Genomic DNA, 18920 nt, shown 5'->3' with positions numbered 1-18920 from the left:
CGGCTGCCAGGCTCAGCATAATGGCCTTGACAGTTGAAATAAGCAATTGGCCAATTTCCTTCAGGAACGTTTGAAATAAAAAGCAGTTTGTCTGAGTGGGAGAAATTGTGAGAGCCCGAAATGGAATTGTTTAAATTTATTGCTGGAGAGTTTTTACATATTGAGCCAAAGGCATAACTTTTTGCACTCGGTCTTGGGTTTTTGGAAGTGCCACACTGCACCAGATATGGGGAGGTCTGGGCTGGCTCCAAAGTTGGCCTGTAGGAGCATCCATCCCATTCCCAGCATTCCCACGAGCAGCCTTAGGTCTGCCCCACCCTGTAGGAAAGATGTGAATGCCAGCGTGGGAAGCACTCCAGTCTTTTCCACTGGAAAGCAAGAAGTGGTCCCTGCATTTCCAAATACGACGTTGATCAAGACTTAGCGTCCGTAGTGTCAGCCATGACCCTCAGCTGCTGGATGGACCAAAGCCTGCGGCAGAGGTGACTTTTTGGGTGGGGCTTGCAGTCATTGAGTGATGAGTGCAGGAGGCAGGAAATGTGGGGGCTGCCAGGGAAGAGCCCCTGCAACAGTTTTTCCTGGTTGGGACAGAAAATTTTGATCTCAAGTTCTGGAAGACACAGAAGACTTTTACACAAGTCAGAATGAGATTAACATGTAAATTATTTGTAGAACAGCAGGAGAATGTAGTCAAAAGAGCTTGGCCAGGCTATTATCAGACAAGAGATCTAGTCTGATGTGGCACTAGTTTACTGTGTGACCATGGGCAAGCCACTTTTTTGTGGATGTCCCTTTCTCTATGTGTAAAATGAAGTGATTAGACAAAATAATCTGAGGTCCTACCCCGCCCCAACATACTGTGATCTGTGCCTCTTTATTGATCACATCCCAAAAATCTTCTCTTTCTTTTCTCTCTCTCTCTCTCTTCCTAAATATGACTTACACATTTGGGACACGTTGAAGACCTCTCATTGCAATGCTGACCTCCGTGCATTTCAATATCCTGAGAGAAGGCATCCTGGTACGGTGGAAAGAGTATGGACCAGGAGTCAGGCAGAGCTGGGTTCAAGTCCTAGGTCTGCCTCTTACTTCCGGTGACCTTGAACAAGTTACTTACCCTTTCCGACCCTCAGTCTCTTTCTCTTAGCCTAGGAATAATGTTGTGAGGATGAAATAAGGCAGTGTCATAAATCGTCAGGGAATGAGCTGGGCAAACATAGGTTCTCACCCGGCATGAATTTCCTTCCTCTTCCCACACGCAGGCCTGTGTAAACTGCGTCACTGTGCAGCACTGCTGGATCAGGGGGACCCCACCACGATGTATGCATGGGTCTGTAACTCGTTAGAGGAAGTGTTATGTTTCATGTCATCCTCTAAGCAGTTGGAATGAAAGATTCCTGGACCAAATGATAGATGTGCCTGGAAGAGCTACACTGATAAATGGCTTGGGCTGGGGATTGAGTGAAACCCCTGAGATTATCCTTAAGTAAAATAGATTATAGCTAAACTGCCTTCTAAGGTGGGGGTGGGTCCTACTAACTGCAGAACTTTTGTCTTGCTGAGCGGAGAGATTGAGTGGGGTGCGGGAATCTAGGAGCAGAGTGGAATTGCTCTGAGCTATAGGGGAGAGGGATGTTTGCAGGGCTAGGGAAGAGAAAAAGAACCAAGTGTGGCACAAGAGAGAAGAGACTTTGGGAAAAAGATGGAAGCATTTAAGGGGGGACTTTAAAAAGGCAGCTGGCTTACTCACATCAATACACACAATACACATGCATAGAGATTTACCCTCACATCAGAGATGTTACATAGCAATGTGTGCACCCTCACGTACAGGAATGGAGCTATCTAGGACCGTGAATCTATGTGTGTGTGTGTGTGTGTGTGTGTGAGAGAGAGAGAGAGCGAGAGAGCACAGCGTGTACACCCACATGCACACATGCTCTGGCCCTGTGGATACTAGTCTGTATTAACCTTTCTCCCTTTGCCTCCCCCATGCCATGAGGTCTGGCTGGTGTTAGAACTGGTGTTTGCAGAAGGAGGGCTCAGAGCCCTGCCCTGCCTTACCAGGCTGAGCTGGGAGCTGGGGTACCTAGAGAAAGTGACATTTTTCACTTTCTTGCATTTGGTAGCCTGAATAATAACATATTTTTCTGCCTGTAAAAGTAATATGCTCAGCCACTGGGAGTACAATGGTGAGCAAAACAGGCATGGACCTGACCTTGCTGCCTTCATGTAGGATAAGGGGATGAACCCAGCCCTGAAGGACCTGAAAGAAATTCAAGAGTGTTTGGAGTGTAGACAAGGAGAGGCAGTGAGACAGACGATGAGGCTGGAGATGGACACAGGCCAGATCACAAGGGCTTGTAAAATACGTTCAAAGATTTGAACTTGATCTTCAGGGCCCCAGGGAGCCATTGAAGAGTTTTTAGCTTTGCCTTCTAGAAAGATCACTTTGGCTTCTGTGTGCATGCTGAGCTTTTCCCTTAGAGCCAGCGTTCTTTAAAGCCACTATAATGAAAGGCAGCAAAGTCCAGCCAGGACCCAAGATCACGGGCCTGGGCTAGGCCTGGCCATACAAAAACAGGCCGGATTCTCACCTCGACTTGCTGTGCATAGGCTGAGACTTCTTGGTGGCAACATAGAGTCAATCATTTTCGGATATTTGATTTTAATTAACATTTACTGAGTGCCTAAAATTTGCCAGGTTGGAAATGTCATTTCATGCTCACAGCAGCCTTACAAAACATGCAGAATGAGTTTCATCTTAGAAATGAATGGAGAGAGGCAGAGGTAGGGGCCTGACATTGTGGAGTCCCATCCATACTCCAGGTATGAAGCTAGGGGCCAGCCTTACTTAATCCCATCTGAACATCTGTGAGACCAAGATTGTTATCTTCATTTTAAGATAAGAAGCTAACCTCGGAGGTGAAGCAGTTTATCCAAGAACGTCAAGTAAGTGGTACAACTGGGATTTCCCCTCCTAGTTCTTGGGCTGCAAGTCAAGTTCATTCTGCTAGGTCATTTCCTGAAAACTTAACAGAAACTCTTCTGCCTAGTAGAGTCATCCCAGCTCCCATGTGCTGCTTGGGGAAGACACAACGGAGCTAAGACAAGGGCAACTGCAGAGGCTCAGGGCATCCTTGTGCTGGCAGACTGGGAGGGGGCGCTCGCTCCAGCTCCTTGGGGGTGGCGCAGCCTTCCACACTCTCTTACGGCAGCCCCAGAGATGGAATTCAAGGCTGTAGGATGAAGGGGTCAAGAGCCCTGGTGTACACAGGCTCCCATGCTCAGTCATCACATGCCTTAGACCCCTCAGGGTCCGCCGCTTGTGGGGAAAACAGGCCGGCAGGGATAAATGGCAGGAGGTAGTACAGTGTGGGGAAGGGCCCTAAGTGTGGAGTCCGAGCTCTTTGGGTTTAAATGCAATCTCTGCTGTTTAGGAGCCGTGGAACCTTTATACTGTACCAAGTCACTCTGAGGCAGCTTCTCTGCCCGTGTGATCTTGGGCAGGCCTCTTTGTGCCTCTGTTTGCTCATCTGTAAAATGCAGATAATAATAGCGCTTACCTGACAAAACTGTTGTGTGGATTAATGAAATAAAGCAACGCATTAACCCAGTGCCTGCATGTTCTAAGTTCTTAATAAATGTCACCTATTATTGGCAACGCTTCACTTAGGAGGCACATCTCTAAGCTGAGAATGACTAAACTCTTGGCGAAGAGTTTGGGTGGTGGGAGGAATGAAAGGACAAAATGCAAACAGAGAGTGCAGCACAGCAATGACCAACAGCTGGTACCTAAGGGGTGCCCCACCCTTGGGTCTGTCCAGTTTCCCTTTCCCTGGATCTGTGTAAAAGAAACCACCAGGTGTTCTCACCTGCTGCAAATACTGGAGGTCTTCAAGGCTGGTCCTCTGCTCTCTCAATCCTTGAAGAAGTAGCTTAGATTGTGTTTGCTGTCACACACCCCCCCTCTGCCTGTATGCTGGGCTTCCAGAAGAGCTATGAAATAATAAAATTACTCCTCTCCCCAGATGACAATCCCCTCACATTACTTCACTTTACCAATTACACACATCTTTTGAGCAGCATTTTCCCTGCCCTGATCACAAAGAGTAATGAGGGGTGAGACCTGCTCCGGCTGGAATTCCAACCGCACAGCCGTACTCCGGTTAGATTTCAAGTCACTTCAGCAGCTTGCGAGTTCTCAGAGCCCTGCTAGGGATGGTGAGATGCTTTGCCCTGTCCCCAAAGGTGGCAACAGGGCACACAGGTGCCAGATTGGAGAGATCACTTACACTCTACTCAAGTCAAGTCCATTTCTGGTTGCCAGAAACTGACCTTGACCTTCACATCTCCCTTCATTTTCCATCCCATTTTTCCTGATTCTTTTTGCAGCAGGACCTCGTGAGTCACCTGTTCTCTCTGTCTCTGTGTCCCCTCCTCTCTTTCTCACCTGGCTCACTGCTGTCAAGCTCTAGTTTTTGTCCAGGTCACCAATGAGCTGTGCATTGTTACACTTGATGGTTCATCTCAGAAACCGGTGGTTCTCAGGAGCCATTTGTGTGGCTTCTCAGCAACGTTCGGCCCCGCTGAGTACCCTCCTTCTTGAAACCCTTTCTCCGCTTGGCTTCTGTGTCATCAGTCACTCTTGTTTTCTTTCTATTGTATTGGCTTCGCCTTGGAAGTCTCTTCTACATTCATCTCATGCCCACAACCTCAAGGACCTCTCTCCTTCCTATTTGCACCCACCCCTCCGTGGTTTCACCCTGTGATATGGCTGCAAATACCATCTAGGTGCTGCTGACTCCGAAATGTACATCCGTAGCCCGACATTGTCTTTTGCACCCCTCTCCATGTGGATGTCTAATGAACACCTCAATTTTAATATGTCCCACACCACAGTCTTGATTTTTTTCCTTTCGAACTGACTCTTCTGTTTTCTGTATCACGGTTAATGGTAACTTCTTCTTTTTTTTTTTTTTTAGTTACTCAGGTCAATTATCTTGGAGTTTTCTTTGGTTCTTTTCTTTCTCTCACACCCTACTTTCAATCAATCGAGGAAAACTTGTCTCTATTTTCAAAATATGTCCCCAGTGTTTCATTTCTTGCCATCTCCAAATCGATTCTCCTAGTTTAAGCCGCTCTTTTTGTGTCTGGGTGACTATGAAGGGCTCCAGCTGGTCTCCCAGCCTCCACTCTTGCCCCTAGTGTCCACTTTCCTATCTATCCAATGGCAGCCAATGTGATCTTTTAAAAACAATTAGGTCATGTCATTCCTCTGCTCAGTTTCCTCCAGTGGCTCCCTGTCTCAGTCGGAATAAAATACAACGTCCTTATCGTCATGCATAAGCCCAACACGGACTGGCCTATTTATCTCTCTCACTTCCTTATCTACATCTCTCCCCTGGCTCAGGTGACTTTAGAGCACCCTGGACTCCTGTCTATCAAACACATCAAGCACAGTCCTGTTTGCACTGGCTGCTCTTTCTACCGGAACACTCTACTTCCAAATGTCTGCCTTGCTCATCCTTGAATCTTTCAGGTCTCTGCTCAAATTCTAACTTATCAGAGAAGCTCCCTTGACCTCCCTCTACCCTCTAGAAGATTCCCCTCTAACTTCCCTAATAATTCTTAAAAATCTGTTTGCTGGTGGTGGTGGTTGTTTTTTGTAGTCTCGTTGGTTTTTGTGATTCTGTCTTGCACTTCTTTAAGCATTTCCTGTAAAGTTATTTTCTATTGTGTGTCTCACAATTCCAGTATCTGAAGGCTTTGGAGGAGGATTAAGTCTGTTGTTTGTTGATTCTGCTCTTATTCATGGTGCTTTGTTTCCTTGTGTGTTTGGTGATCTTTGAATGTGAGTTTATATGTGGTTGATCTTAATCTATGGAAAATCTGGGTCAATACATTGAGGATGCTTCCTCCAGAGAAGATTTATATTTACTTCTACCAGGCACCAGAAGTCGTGATCAACCAGAATCTTTTTAGCCCCTTTTAGGATTCCTAGCTACATCTGGGAGTCTCAGGCTCAGGTCCCCTGTCGTGGTGCTGGCTCAAGGCTCCATCCCTAGGTTGCCTCTCTCTCTCCAAGCTCACAGCTTACTGTTTTTTTTTTTTTTTTAAATTTCAAAATATTAAGGGGGTACAAATGTTTTTGGCTATATGAATTGCTTTTGTAATGCTTGAGTCATGCTAAAGTGTGCCCATTGCCCAAGTAGTGTTCATTGTACCCGTTAGGTAAGTTTTAGACATGGATAGAAGCTTTTCAAAAGAACATAGACAAATGTCCAAAAACCACATGAAAAAATGCTCAACGTCAGTAATCATTAGGGAAAAGCTAATTAAAACCACAATGAATTATCACCTCACCCCTGTTAGAATGGCTTTTATTAAAAAGTCCAAGAGCAATAGATGCTGGCATGGATGCAGACAAAAGGAGCGCTTATACACTGTTGGTGGGACTGCAAATTAGTACAACCTGTATGGAAAACAGTATGGAGATTCCTCAAAGAACTAAAAGTAGACCTACCATTCAATCCAGCAATACCACTACTGTGTATCTGCCCAAAGGAAAAGAAATCATTTTATCAAAAACACATCTGCACTCCAATGTCTACTGTAGCACAATTCACAATTGCGAAGATGTGGAATCAATCCAAGTGCCCATCAATTCATGAGTGGATTAACAAATGTGGTATATGTATACCATGGGGTATACTCAGGCATAAAAAGAATGAATTAATGCCTTTTGTAACAATTTGGAAGGAATTGGAAATCATCATCCTAAGTGAAGTATCTCAAGAATGGAAAAGCAAACACTACATGTACTCATGATTAAATTGGAACTAACATATGAGCACACATGTGCACGGGGGAAGTAAAACTCATTGGAAGTCAAGCAGGGGGAAGAGGGAAGAAACAGCTTACTATTGCCCATAGTTCATGGCCTTTTTCTTCCAGCCCCTTATAAATTTGCCCCATCTCCTGAGAGCCTATGTTTTGTGCAGTATAAAATTGTGTTTGAGTAGAAGAGCACCTCAGAATATCTTGACTATAGCTCCAGAAGTGGACGCATCTTTTCACTACCTTGACCCCCTTAATTAATCACAATTTCACATAGTACATGTTTTTTTGTTTGTTTATTTGTTTTATGTCTTCCCCAACTAAAATGTAGGCCCCAGGAGAGCAGGGATTTTGGCTGATTGGTTCATTGGTACATCTCTAGTGCCTAGAATAACATCTTGCATATATATAGTAGATATTCAATTCATATTGTTGACTGAAAGAATAAGGACTCCTTTAAGTTGGTTCAAGCCAAGGAGGTTATTTTAAGAATTCGCATGGAGAGATGGGACCTCTCAAGACAATCCAAGGATAGCAGGAGCTGCTGGGCTGGGCTCCACAAGCAGTGGCTGCTTCTGAACCTAAGGTGTTTCTGGGTTTGGGTCAGGTGTCCACCCCCTGACCCAATCCAATATGGCAGGTCAAGAAGATGGCCAGCTACGATAACACGTGGAAGCTGTGCAGCAGGGGTGAAGTAGTTTACTTTAGAAGGGGGCATGGTTGGGGCACATAAGGAGACTGCTAAATTAAGAACAATCTCTGAGAGTGAAACTGTGAAGAATCAACATTTGATGGAATAAATAAACACCTTGAGAAGACAGAGACCCACCCTGAGTGACGACAAAACACCCAAGTCCAATCAAGGGAAGGAGGCAGTAGTCTCAGAAGATGTGATTACAATGAATAAAGTTGTGGCCTAATCAATTATATTGAACCACGTTCCAAGTGGTCAATCAGGGAGCAAGAAGTGTCTGTGTTTCTTCTTGTCCTTGCACAGGGGAGAGAGACCAGTGCACAAGGGAGCAAGGTGTTAAGATGAGCCAGCTAGTCTAATAAAGTAGAAGACGATAATGAAACAATGACTCACACACCTAATCTAACTGGTGCTTAGGGCTATGAAGGAAGAGAACAGGGAACCATGAGAGCTTAGAACAGTGGGTTTGATCTAAGCTGGGGGGGATCAGAAAAGGCTGCTTGGGAGAAATGACCTTTGACATCTAAAGATAGCTTGGAAACTTGATAGGCAAAAGTTGGGGATGGATAAAGTGTTACTGATGCCCTGGGATTGTTTGCTGTTCTTCAGACACATGTGTTCAGCACTTTCCTGCCTCAGGTCTTTGCATTGGCTATTTCCTCTGCCTGAAAAGCTCTTTCTCCAGATAATCTGATGGCTCACTCTGTGCCCAAAGATCACGTCCCTGGCACTCTAGCTAGCACAGCACCCCCTGACACTCTGCACCTCTTTCTCTGATTGATGCTCCTTCTCAGCATTTATCCACCCCCCTGATTTTGTGTTATATAGTGATTCATTTATGATCTGTATTCCCTCACTAGAATATAAGCTTCATGCAGGTAACAGTTTTTGTCTTTTGTTTACTACTATGTATCCACCCCAGTGTCCAGTACATAGTTTGCCTCAATGAATATATTAAAATATTAAAAGGGGCAAGGTACATCTAGGAACAGAAGGGAGGCCAGTGTGGCCAGACTTTAATAAGCAAGAGGGTGGATGGTTAGAAAAGAGGAGAGGCAGGTAGACAGGGGCAGGTAGACAGCATCATAAGACAATATGGACTTTGTGTAAGAGTTTAAGCCTCATTCTATAGGCAATGGAAAGCCACCAAAGCTTTTAAATAATGGGAGTATTGGGATGGAATTTCCATTTTAAAAGATCTTTCACCAAAAAAGGTGGAAAACGTATGCCTACTTTGGGTCTGTCGCAATAACAGATAATACATTACAATTTTTTTCTGATGTTTGTTGAAGTTGGAAAAAAAATACATTACAATTTCTGTTTCCTGGATTCCTTCTTTCATTTTAAAACAAGCAGCAATTAAAAAAGAAGAATTAATTTTAACATTAAACATAGGATTCAAATCCAGTGAAATATTTCGAGTGCGAGCTAAAATCTGCACTTCCAAACAAAAGACGGTTCACCTCACAGTTCGCGTTGTTTTACTGTTCTAAAAATTTATACACAAATAAAAATTCCATGTGGCTCCATAGAATGACAGAATTGAATTAACTCAAGTTCAGTGTCTTTGCTTTAGCATCACTGTGCTATCATTGTTTATTTAGAAGCTTCTCTTTAAACACAGGAATACGTAGTATCCTGGGAGTTGGAGACATAAACCGCTCCTGAAGTGAGCTTGAATGATGCTGAAGGTCGGAACACTCTGGAAATGAACACGCAGCTGAGTCCCCCGTGAGTGAGGCCAACCGTGTGAAAGGGGCTCTGGATGAACCTCCATGAAGAATACAATGTTCATTAAGGGACAAGCAATCAAGAAGGACTAATTTGAATATATATTATATGTACATATATATATATATAAAAACTCAAGAGTAACTACAGCAAATGTTAGCATTTTTACCAGCAAAAGAATTTTTTGGGGAAGGGTGTTTTATCATTGACAATGTTTAGAATCCTCAGTACGCGGTGATAATAAAAAGAGGCTGGTGGTTACCAGAGGCTGGAGTGGGTGGGGGCAGGGGAGGAGGATGCGGAGATGTTGGTCAAAGAATACATAATTACAGTTAGATAGGAGGAATGCATTTCAAGAGATCTATTGTACAGCAAGGTGACTACAGTTAATGATGATATGTTGTATTCTTTGAATATGTAAAGAGAGTGGATGTTAAATGCTCTCACCACAAAAATAACTATGCAAGGTGATGCATTTGTTAATTAGCTAGATTTAACCATTCTGCAATGTATATGTACTTCAAAACAGTGTGTCGTACACAATAAAAACATACAAGGTTACCTGTCCATTAAAAAAATAGAGAGAGACTAACTGATAGTTGGGTTATTACTGTGTTAAGAATCTCTACAGAAAACACATTCCCATGTTGCCTGCCCCAGGGGCACCCCCCCTGCCCCCCCCCCACCACCCTGCCCTAGGCACTCACTGGTGTGGGGGCAAGTCCAGGGCAGGTGTGGTGGGGGCGAGGTTTGGGAGAAGGCAGGCTATGGGATCCACCTGGATTGGTGGTGGTGGCAAAGGGTGTTTGGGGTGAGAGGTCTCACCCAAGAGGCCCTACTGGAGAGTCTTGGAGGAGGGAGCCTCAGCCATAGATCCCCTTGGCTTTTATTTGAGTCTCCTTTCACTGACACAGAACTAAACTCAGACCCCAGGGGAGAGGGCAGTGGAAACCATAGGTATGGGGTGTCCTGGTCCCTGGGTGCTGGGGAAGTTGCACCCCTTATATAAATGAGGAGACTGAGGTGCAGAAAGGTGTCCCAATGGGATGAGCCTGGAGTCCATTCAGTCCGGTTACCTTCTTCTCACTCCCTCCCCTCCATCTTCCATGCTCCTCAAACACCCAGAATGCTTCTGCCTCAGGGCCTTTGCACCTGCTATTCCTGCTGCCTGGACTACTCTTCCTCTAAACATCTGGATGCCTTGTTCTCTCACCCCTTCAAGTCTTTTGCTCAAATATCCTTCTTAGGAAGTCTTCCCTGACCATCTTATTCTTCTAAAACTCCCTGCTTAATTCCCTTCCTGCCTTGTTTTTCTGCAGAGCATTTATCACCTGACACACTATAGAGTTAATTGGCTATTTTTTTTATTGTCTGTCTTTCTCACTAGCAGGTAAGCTCCCCCAGGGCAGGGAATTCTGTCTATCTTGTTGAAGACTGTCTTCTCAGCTCCTAGAACACCTTGGAGGCAACTGCTAAACATCTGTTGAACGAATTTAGAGGCTCTGGCATAGCGTCCGGTCCACAGTGGGTGCTACTGTTGCACGGGCCAGCGCTGACTAGGCGACCGCAGCTTCCCTGACTCGGCAGGACGTCAGGCAGCTCTGAGGCCTGACTGCTGTGGTGGCCCTGTCTGGAATGCCCTTTCCCTGCCGGCCAGGAGAATCCCTGCTTGACCTTGAAGGCTCAGCCCACGTCTGCCTCAGGCAGATTTCTCTCTCCCTCCACCTGCTCCCGCTTCACGCTACACCAAACACCTGTCGCTCTTGAGTGATCATGAGCTTCTGAGCCCAACAGGGATACACATCTTTGCTTCACCTCTTCCTGGCCATTGACCAGTGGCCTAACTCCTCTGGGCCTCAGTTTCCTCATGAATAAAATGGGCTAATACAATTGATACACTATAACATTTCTGAGAGAGCCCTTCTGAGCCTTCTGTGAGATGGGCCCGGCGCTGCAGGCTCGAGCCGGCGGGCCAACCTGGTGGCGGTACGTTCTCGGCAGCAGCGGCTCCAACCCAGATTCCTGGGGCTGGTGGAGGCTGTGCTCGCCTATTGCAAGTCGTGAGACAGACGTGTTCAGTGAGCATTTGGATCTGCGAGGAGGACCCTGCCATGGGCGGTGTGGGCACGCATGACTGGGCCTGCTAGGCCAAGCCGCTGCACTGTGAGACCCCATGCCCATGGGGACAGGGGCAGGGCACCCCTGACTGCCCACCTAAGGCCCTGTGCCTGCTGCTTCCATGTGCTGCCTGTGCTGCCACCCGCCCTGTGGAACCTGCAGTGAGGACACCGTCACCCCACTGTCCACATCTACAGGGGAGCCTTGGACACCCACCTGCCTGCCCCCTTTGGGGTGCCAGGCCTTCGGTGGGAGACAGAGGGCTTTGAGGTGGTACAGACTCTCTGAGCTGGCCAAGAGGGGCTTTATCGAGGGCTATTTTACCATTTGTGGGAAATTGGCCTTGCCAACCTTGAACATCCCTTCCAATTCTGAGAACCTACAGTTCTAGGAATATTTATGCTCTACCTCCAGCCAAAGTTTCTTTTGCCAACCTTTTTTTTCTGCTCTTTGTGTTCAAAAATTGGAAAGCAAACACTCAGGCCCTGTGTACCCAGAGGCAAGTTCCTTCTCCTCTAGTGCTCCCTTGAGCCAGGGAAGGAATTCCTGGTCAGCTATGGGCAGCCGCCTTCTTAGAACATTGATAAATCAAAGGCACTTTGGGTGGAAGAGAAAAGTGGACTCTGGTGTGTGTTCAGCCAAATAGCAAATGCCCAATGTCCTTCTCAGCTGAGCAGCTTCTGTTAATGATCTTGTGCCAATGAAACCAATAGATACATTTGCCTGCAAATGGCTTTTCATTGATTAATACAATATGATGTATTGACTGACTTCTCTGCTAGGTGCGAGGCTGAGTACTTAGGATGTTGCATGTGCAGGACCAGACACAGAACCCGCCACTCAGTGCTTGCTAGCTAAGGGGCAGGTGGTGGTGGTCGGGGCAGATCTTTGCACCAGTGGAAATTCCAGGACTTGCAAGAAATAGCAGTCAGCTGCTCTCCTAGAGCGGGATAAAGACAGGCCTGTGTTTTAGTCAGTGGCCAATGAGCACAATAATCAGAAGCCACTGAAGCTATCTCAGCCACAAGCGGTTTGTTGTAAGGTAACTTGCAGACTCTAAGTGTGGGTTGCATGGCCAGGCCTGGTGAGTCCTAGAAAGTCATCAGGCAACTACTCTGCCTTGAGGTCATGTGGTTTTTCTTCTACAAGGGCCATCATAACTGCCCCCAAATTGTGACCTCAAGCCATGAAAACTATGAGCCTTTCCAGCTAGGCTCTGGATATTGTCAGGGGTCCAGCAGGACACACCTGCTCCAAAGGGGTGATCAAGGAGCAAGAAAGGAAGGGATTATTTAACCAGTGCAAGGTTCAGGGAAACCAACAAGGGATGCTGAAGCACTCTGGGACTGGCAACATGGAAAACCATCTCCTCCCATAGACCGGGGAGGGTGAGGGGAAGGAATGGTGTTCCTGAACCTGGCAATGGCGGTAGCAATGGGTGAAGTCATGGCCTCAGTTAGAGGAACTCAGGCACTGGCAAACTGTAGACTAGGATTTATTCCCCTCCTCCTCTCTCCTTCCACTCTTCCATGTCCTGCTGGTGCCTGTGTTGGCCAAATCTGACTAGAAGCTAGGAGGTCAGGTAGGCCAGTGGATGACCCCACAGACAGAGGTCAGCCTCCCAGGGCACAGAGCAGGGCAGAGAAGGATGGAAGGTGGAAGTGGAGTGGGGAATGTCCACGGCCACTTTATGTGGCCTCTCCATCTTACTTTCAAATGCCCCAGAGGGAGTCTAATTGGATCAGCTCAGCCTGAGGCAGCAGTAGAAGGAGCTTCTTGGGAAAAAGCATCATCCTCATTTTCAGGATGAGCAAATCCAAGTGGAGAGAGGGGAAATGCATGCCCAGGGTAACACAGAAAAATGGCAGTGCCACTGTGCTGTAAATTACCAAGAGCCAAAAGCTCAAGCAAGCTGCCTGTTTTCTCGGGGACATTCCCGGCATGGGCTTGGGGATGCACTTGCTGGGTCTCTCTCCAGGTGTTTCAGGTGCTACATTTAGGTGTCTCTTTAGAAATCATCAAAGGAGTTTATTTATGTTTAATTTTTTTTATTTCAGCATATTATGGGGGTACAAATGTTTAGTTTACATATATTGCCTTTGCCCCACCTGAGTCAGAGCTTCCAGCATGCCCATCCCCCAGACGGGCATGGGTGCACACTGCACCCATTAGGTGTGTATATACCCATCCTCTCCTCCTCCCTCCCATCTACCAGACACCCGATGAATGTTATTACTGTATGTGCACTTAAGTGTTGATCAGTTAATACCAATTTGATAGTGAGTACATGTGGTGCTTGTTTTTCCATTCTTGTGATACTGCACTTAGTAGAATGGGTTCCAGCTCTATCCAGGATAATACAAGAGGTGCTAGATCACCATTGTTTTTTGAGTCTGAGTAGTACTCCATGGTATACATATACCACACTTTATTAATCCACTCATGTATTGATGGGCACTTGGGTTGTTCCCACATCTTTGCAATTGTGAATTGTGCTACTATAAACATTCAAGTGCAAATGTCTTTTTTATAGAATGTCTTTTGTTCTTTTGGGTAGATGCCCAGTAATGGGATTGCTGGATGAAATGGTAGTTTAAAGATCATAAAGACTTAGGTATGAATCCATGTGCATCTTTCAAAGTCTGTTCCATCTTAGCAGAACACTGTTTCTGACATTCTGCTCAACTCACTGTGGATTGTCTGGTCTGGCATCCTTGACTCCCATGATGCTCCTGTCCCCCTGCAATCTGACTCCAGAGTTCATCTTTGCCTGGGCTTGCCCGGAGACATTCTGGACAGTGCAGAGTCTCCACACCATGGTCACTACGCCTTCACTAGAGTTGCAGCCTGACCTTCACAGGGCTCTTGGTGTAGGCTCAGGCCATGCTTTTGACTTTGCGTGGGCCAAGTGCCTGGGTCAGCACTGCACTTTGAAGGTCAAAGTTTCCCTAAGAAGCCTCTGAGTAGAACTGCTCTCACTCCATCCGAGAAGGCTGTTAGTGCTTTCTTTTCTGGGAATCTTCAAAGGATGGGGTTGCTTGTGGGAGTTCTTGAAACTCTTCTAGCTAGAAAGCTCTCCTAGGTGTCTTCCCTAATTCACCCCTGGTATAATTGAAGCTTGTTTTGTTTAGTGAGAAGAGTCATTTGAGTTGTGTTCAGAGGCCAGTGCCGACTGCTTTGTTCAGAGCAGGGAAGAGTGGGAAGCTTCCAGCTGGTGCAGCAGCCATTCTGGGGTGCCAGCTGTACTGAGTGGGTACCGGCTGTGAGGACCTGGATTCCAGCCAGCTGTATGGACTGGGCCACCATCTGTGGGTTGCAATGCCAGCCAGTTGTATGGACTTGAGTGCCAGCTGTGTGCCTTGGGGTGCCAGCCAGGTGTTGGGACTGGATGCCAGCCGTGAGAATAGGGGTGCCAGTGGGGGCCAAGTTGAAACTGGACTCCATCTCAGCAGCTTGCTTATGGCATGTGCTTCTGTTTATGGCACAAGCAATTTCAATAAATCAAGGACACTGAATCAAATCGACTTCACCCAGCGACTTTTGTTGCAGAACTGAAGAAGTGTTTCTCTGATGGGAAGGAAATGTCCTTAGGAGGAATAAAATCATCACGAGAAATGGGCCAGATTGTTCAGAATCATATTTGCAAGAGAGACTATTTATGTTAAAATGTTTGTTTGTTCAACAAATAAACCTACTATGTTGAAATTCGTTGAATGCCTACTGTGTGCCAGACACTGTGTAAAGAATCCCACTCACAATAGGTAGCTCAGGGTCAAGGGAAATTACCTGGGGTTATTTTGATGTTTGTTACATCCTGTAAGTGAGGACTCCATGGCAGAGACCAGAAGAGGTTCAGACGGATCTTACCTTGATCCTTTTCTTCTCATGGGAAACAATCTTCATCCTCAGTCGGGCCTAGCTGTCAGGACTGGGCCCACTCAGGGGCAGCCACAGAGGACCACCATTGGCACAGCAATCACAGACCAGAGCCGTGGGGCACTCAGAGGTGCTGGTGGTGACGAGGGGGAAGAGATGCGCTCATGGCTGAGACCTGCACAGTTCTGCAAAGGGAGGCGATCCCCTGACTTACCTGGTCAACCAGCTTGGCTATTTCCACAGTTGTGCTACATCATTCCTCCCTCTTTTCTGCTACATCCTAGAATTTCACTGTGTTACCTTGGGGGAAGTGCATTTGGTGGTTGTTTTGAGAAAAATAAATGAACAGAGGAGGACCAGCTCATATTACCTTTCAAAAAGGCATTGCAAAGACATATACATATGCATATATACATACACACACACACACACACACACACGCACGCACATACGGTGGGTTCTTGTTATTTGTGGAAGTTGTTCTACAAAGTTGCCGCAAACACTGAATTAGTGAAAAACGAATCATTGCCCCCAGAGGAAATACAGAGTTAGGTTGCTGTGAGCCTGTGGTCACAGCATTTCTGTTAACTGCTCAATACATAACCCTATTTTATGTGGGTTTCTCTTTAAAGATGCCTTATTTAATACATATTGTTGATTCATGAACATTGAACTCACGGGCAGCTTGCCTGAACTCAACTCTTGCCTGAAAGAAGCTCACCTAACACATGTCTTTTCTTCGTAAAGCACATCAAAGGAACACTAGACAGCATTTTACCACTATGCTTGGGGGCCATTTTAAATAGCAAAATCACCAACAAAAAGCACAAAAATGCAAAAAAAAAAAAAAAGTGGCACTAAATAGACTTTGAAAAGGACACTTGCTTCCAGTATGAGAACTGAAAAAAGAAGGCAGAGGGTTACTGTCTGACCTCAGCTGGGATGTGTGTACACTGGGGGACTCTAATTTTCAGCTGCCTGGCACATGTCCACAAATGACTATGAAAGCACTGTGAATATTGAGTTTGGGGACAAATAAATTTTAGCAAGTAGATGAATCCACAACCACGGAATCTGTGACTAGAGAGGATCGACTGTATATATAGCTGTATATATCTGTGTACACACACACACAGGCACATGAAGGACTTATTACTCTGAGGCTGGAGACTCAACCTAGAGGCACAGAACACCAATTAGACGTGATCTGGTGCTTCAGAACAGAGACGTGAAGATGTGTTCCTCTGAGGTGGTCTCTCTAATGGGTTTCTCTAAGCATCTATAAGTGACCTAGGGTGGGCAATGGGGTGGTGCCCACTGAAGTGTCTAAATCTACACTTCTATTGAGCTCGTTAGGAGATGTGTTATTAAGTCTTTTAGGGTGGACTCCGGGAAGACCTTCCAACTCTTCTCCAGTAGACAGAAAATAGAACCATGAAGTCGGTGTGAATGTAACACATTTAGAAATGAATAGTTATAAAATTAACACATTCCAGGCCTTGGGATGGCCCTGGGGGTAGCAAGTCGTGTAGATTTTTAAACAATTCTGGTGCAATGTGCTGCCAAGATCAAGGTGGCCAGTCCTGATCTAGGCAACATCATATCACCCACCCAGACACACCAGCTGGACACCTGAGATGCACCCTCAACAACCTTTCCGTCAAGATTTGTGATTCCTCTTCCTTTGTAACTCTTTAACCAGGCCATCGGCCATTCTCTGGACCCTTGCAAACCAGAGGTGACCAGAACTGTCACCCGGGTGTGGCCCATGAGTGTTATGTAAGAGGTAGGAGATTTTGGCTTATGTGTCCAGGGCCATGCAGCAGGCTCTAGGCCCTGGGTGGGTAGAATCGTGGAAGAAAATTGTCCTTGGTTGATATCTTTTTCTTGTCATTATCCAGGTGTCACAACCAGTGGTCTATCATTATCTATTCTATCAAATTGGACCATGTGGTAAGAAATGATGATGATGATGATGATAAAAATAACGTTAGCTAACATTTTTAAGTGCCTATATATGCCAAGCATTGAGCCAGGTATTTCATTTTTAAATGTTAACTTTATCAGAATAAAACATGCACCTAGTTTTTCCTTCAATATTTTATTTTGAAGAATTTTAAAAGTGATGGACAAATTAAAAGAGAAGTACAATGAACATCTATATACCATTTATTTAGATTCACCAATTACCGTGTTGTTATGTTTGCGTTATTTTCTCATCTGTCTTTTTTTTTGATGAATGATTTAAAAGTATATTACAGACATTGTATTATTTTACTCCAAACACTTCATTATGTACTTACTTGTTTTTGTATGTACTTTCACTATTTTATTTCATTCCTGAGCTCTCCAGAGGAATCATAATTTTCTTTTAAACATGTTGACATATATCCAATTATGTATTGGTTGAATTCTTTGCTTGGTCCTCCTGCTCTAACCTGGACTGCCTCTCATCTGTCATCCTGGCACTTCCCTTCACCATCAAATTGGGAATTCCCTTGGCCCTCTTGTGTATTAAATTCCTTGCTTCCTGGATCCTGGGCATCTTCTTTCTTGATTTACTTTCTCATGTTGGTGGGGGATATACTTTAGCCACTTTCTCAGTAAGGATTCACAGGAGGCCATATTTTTTGCCATCTTGTATTTGTGAGCTGGTTTTCTAATTATAGTCTCACAATTGATTACAGTATGGCTGAATATAAAATTGTAAAATGGAAATCATTGTCCCCACCTCTGGATTTTGAAAGTATTTCTGCATCATTTCTACCTTTAAGTGTTGATGTTGAGGAGTCTGATGCTCTTCTGGCTCTTGATTCTTTGAATACCAGTGAGTGGGGGATGTTTTCCATCCATTGGTCTGGCACTTGGTGCCCCTTTCATTCTAGAAACCCAAGTCTTCATTTATTGCTTCAATAATTTCCCCTCTTGATAACTCTCTTTCTGGAACTTCTGCTATTCAAATAAATATTGGCTCTCCTCACTGGTGTTATAATCTTACACTTTCTCCCATTTTCCATCTCTTTGGAGTTGTGTGCTTCTGTTTGAAGAATTTCTTAATTTATTTTTGTAACTATCCTATTGAGTTATTTAATTTCTGTTATATTTTTATTTTTTGGAGCTTTCTTTAATATTTCTTCTTTAATAATTACATGTTCTTGCTTAAGGATATAATATTTTCCCCTATATCTTTGAGAATATTAGTTATAGGTTTTTTTTTATGTTTTATATTGCTTTTATTCCCTCCATTTTTTTTTCTGTTTGCTTATTTCAGTCTTTTTTTTAATGATAGAGTAGTTCCTCAAATGTCTGGTGGACCTTCATTGCCTTTTATGTTTAAAAGGAAGGTAGTAAAATGCTTAAGGCAAGCTCCACGTGTGCAGGTTTACAGATGCGGGTTCCCCTAGGATGACGGGGCAGGGCCAGGCTGTTCAAGTAGGATCCCATAAAGGCTGATACCTTAAAGTCTCTTCTCTTGGATCAGTCAGTGGCTGTGCTCTCTAGCCCCGTGGCCAGGCAGACCCTGCTCTCCCACCCTTTCCCCGACCCAAGTACACAGGCTGCTCTCTAGCCATGCTACCACTCCTGGTTGACCCCTGGAAGGGAGCAGTTAGGCGTCTGGGTGGATATTTGCCTGGAATGCCTTTTCCCACTCTTACTTACC

Source organism: Eulemur rufifrons, chromosome 8 (genome assembly GCF_041146395.1).
Source record: "Eulemur rufifrons isolate Redbay chromosome 8, OSU_ERuf_1, whole genome shotgun sequence".
Lineage (NCBI taxonomy): Eukaryota > Metazoa > Chordata > Mammalia > Primates > Lemuridae > Eulemur > Eulemur rufifrons.
This window is presented reverse-complemented; position numbering follows the sequence as displayed.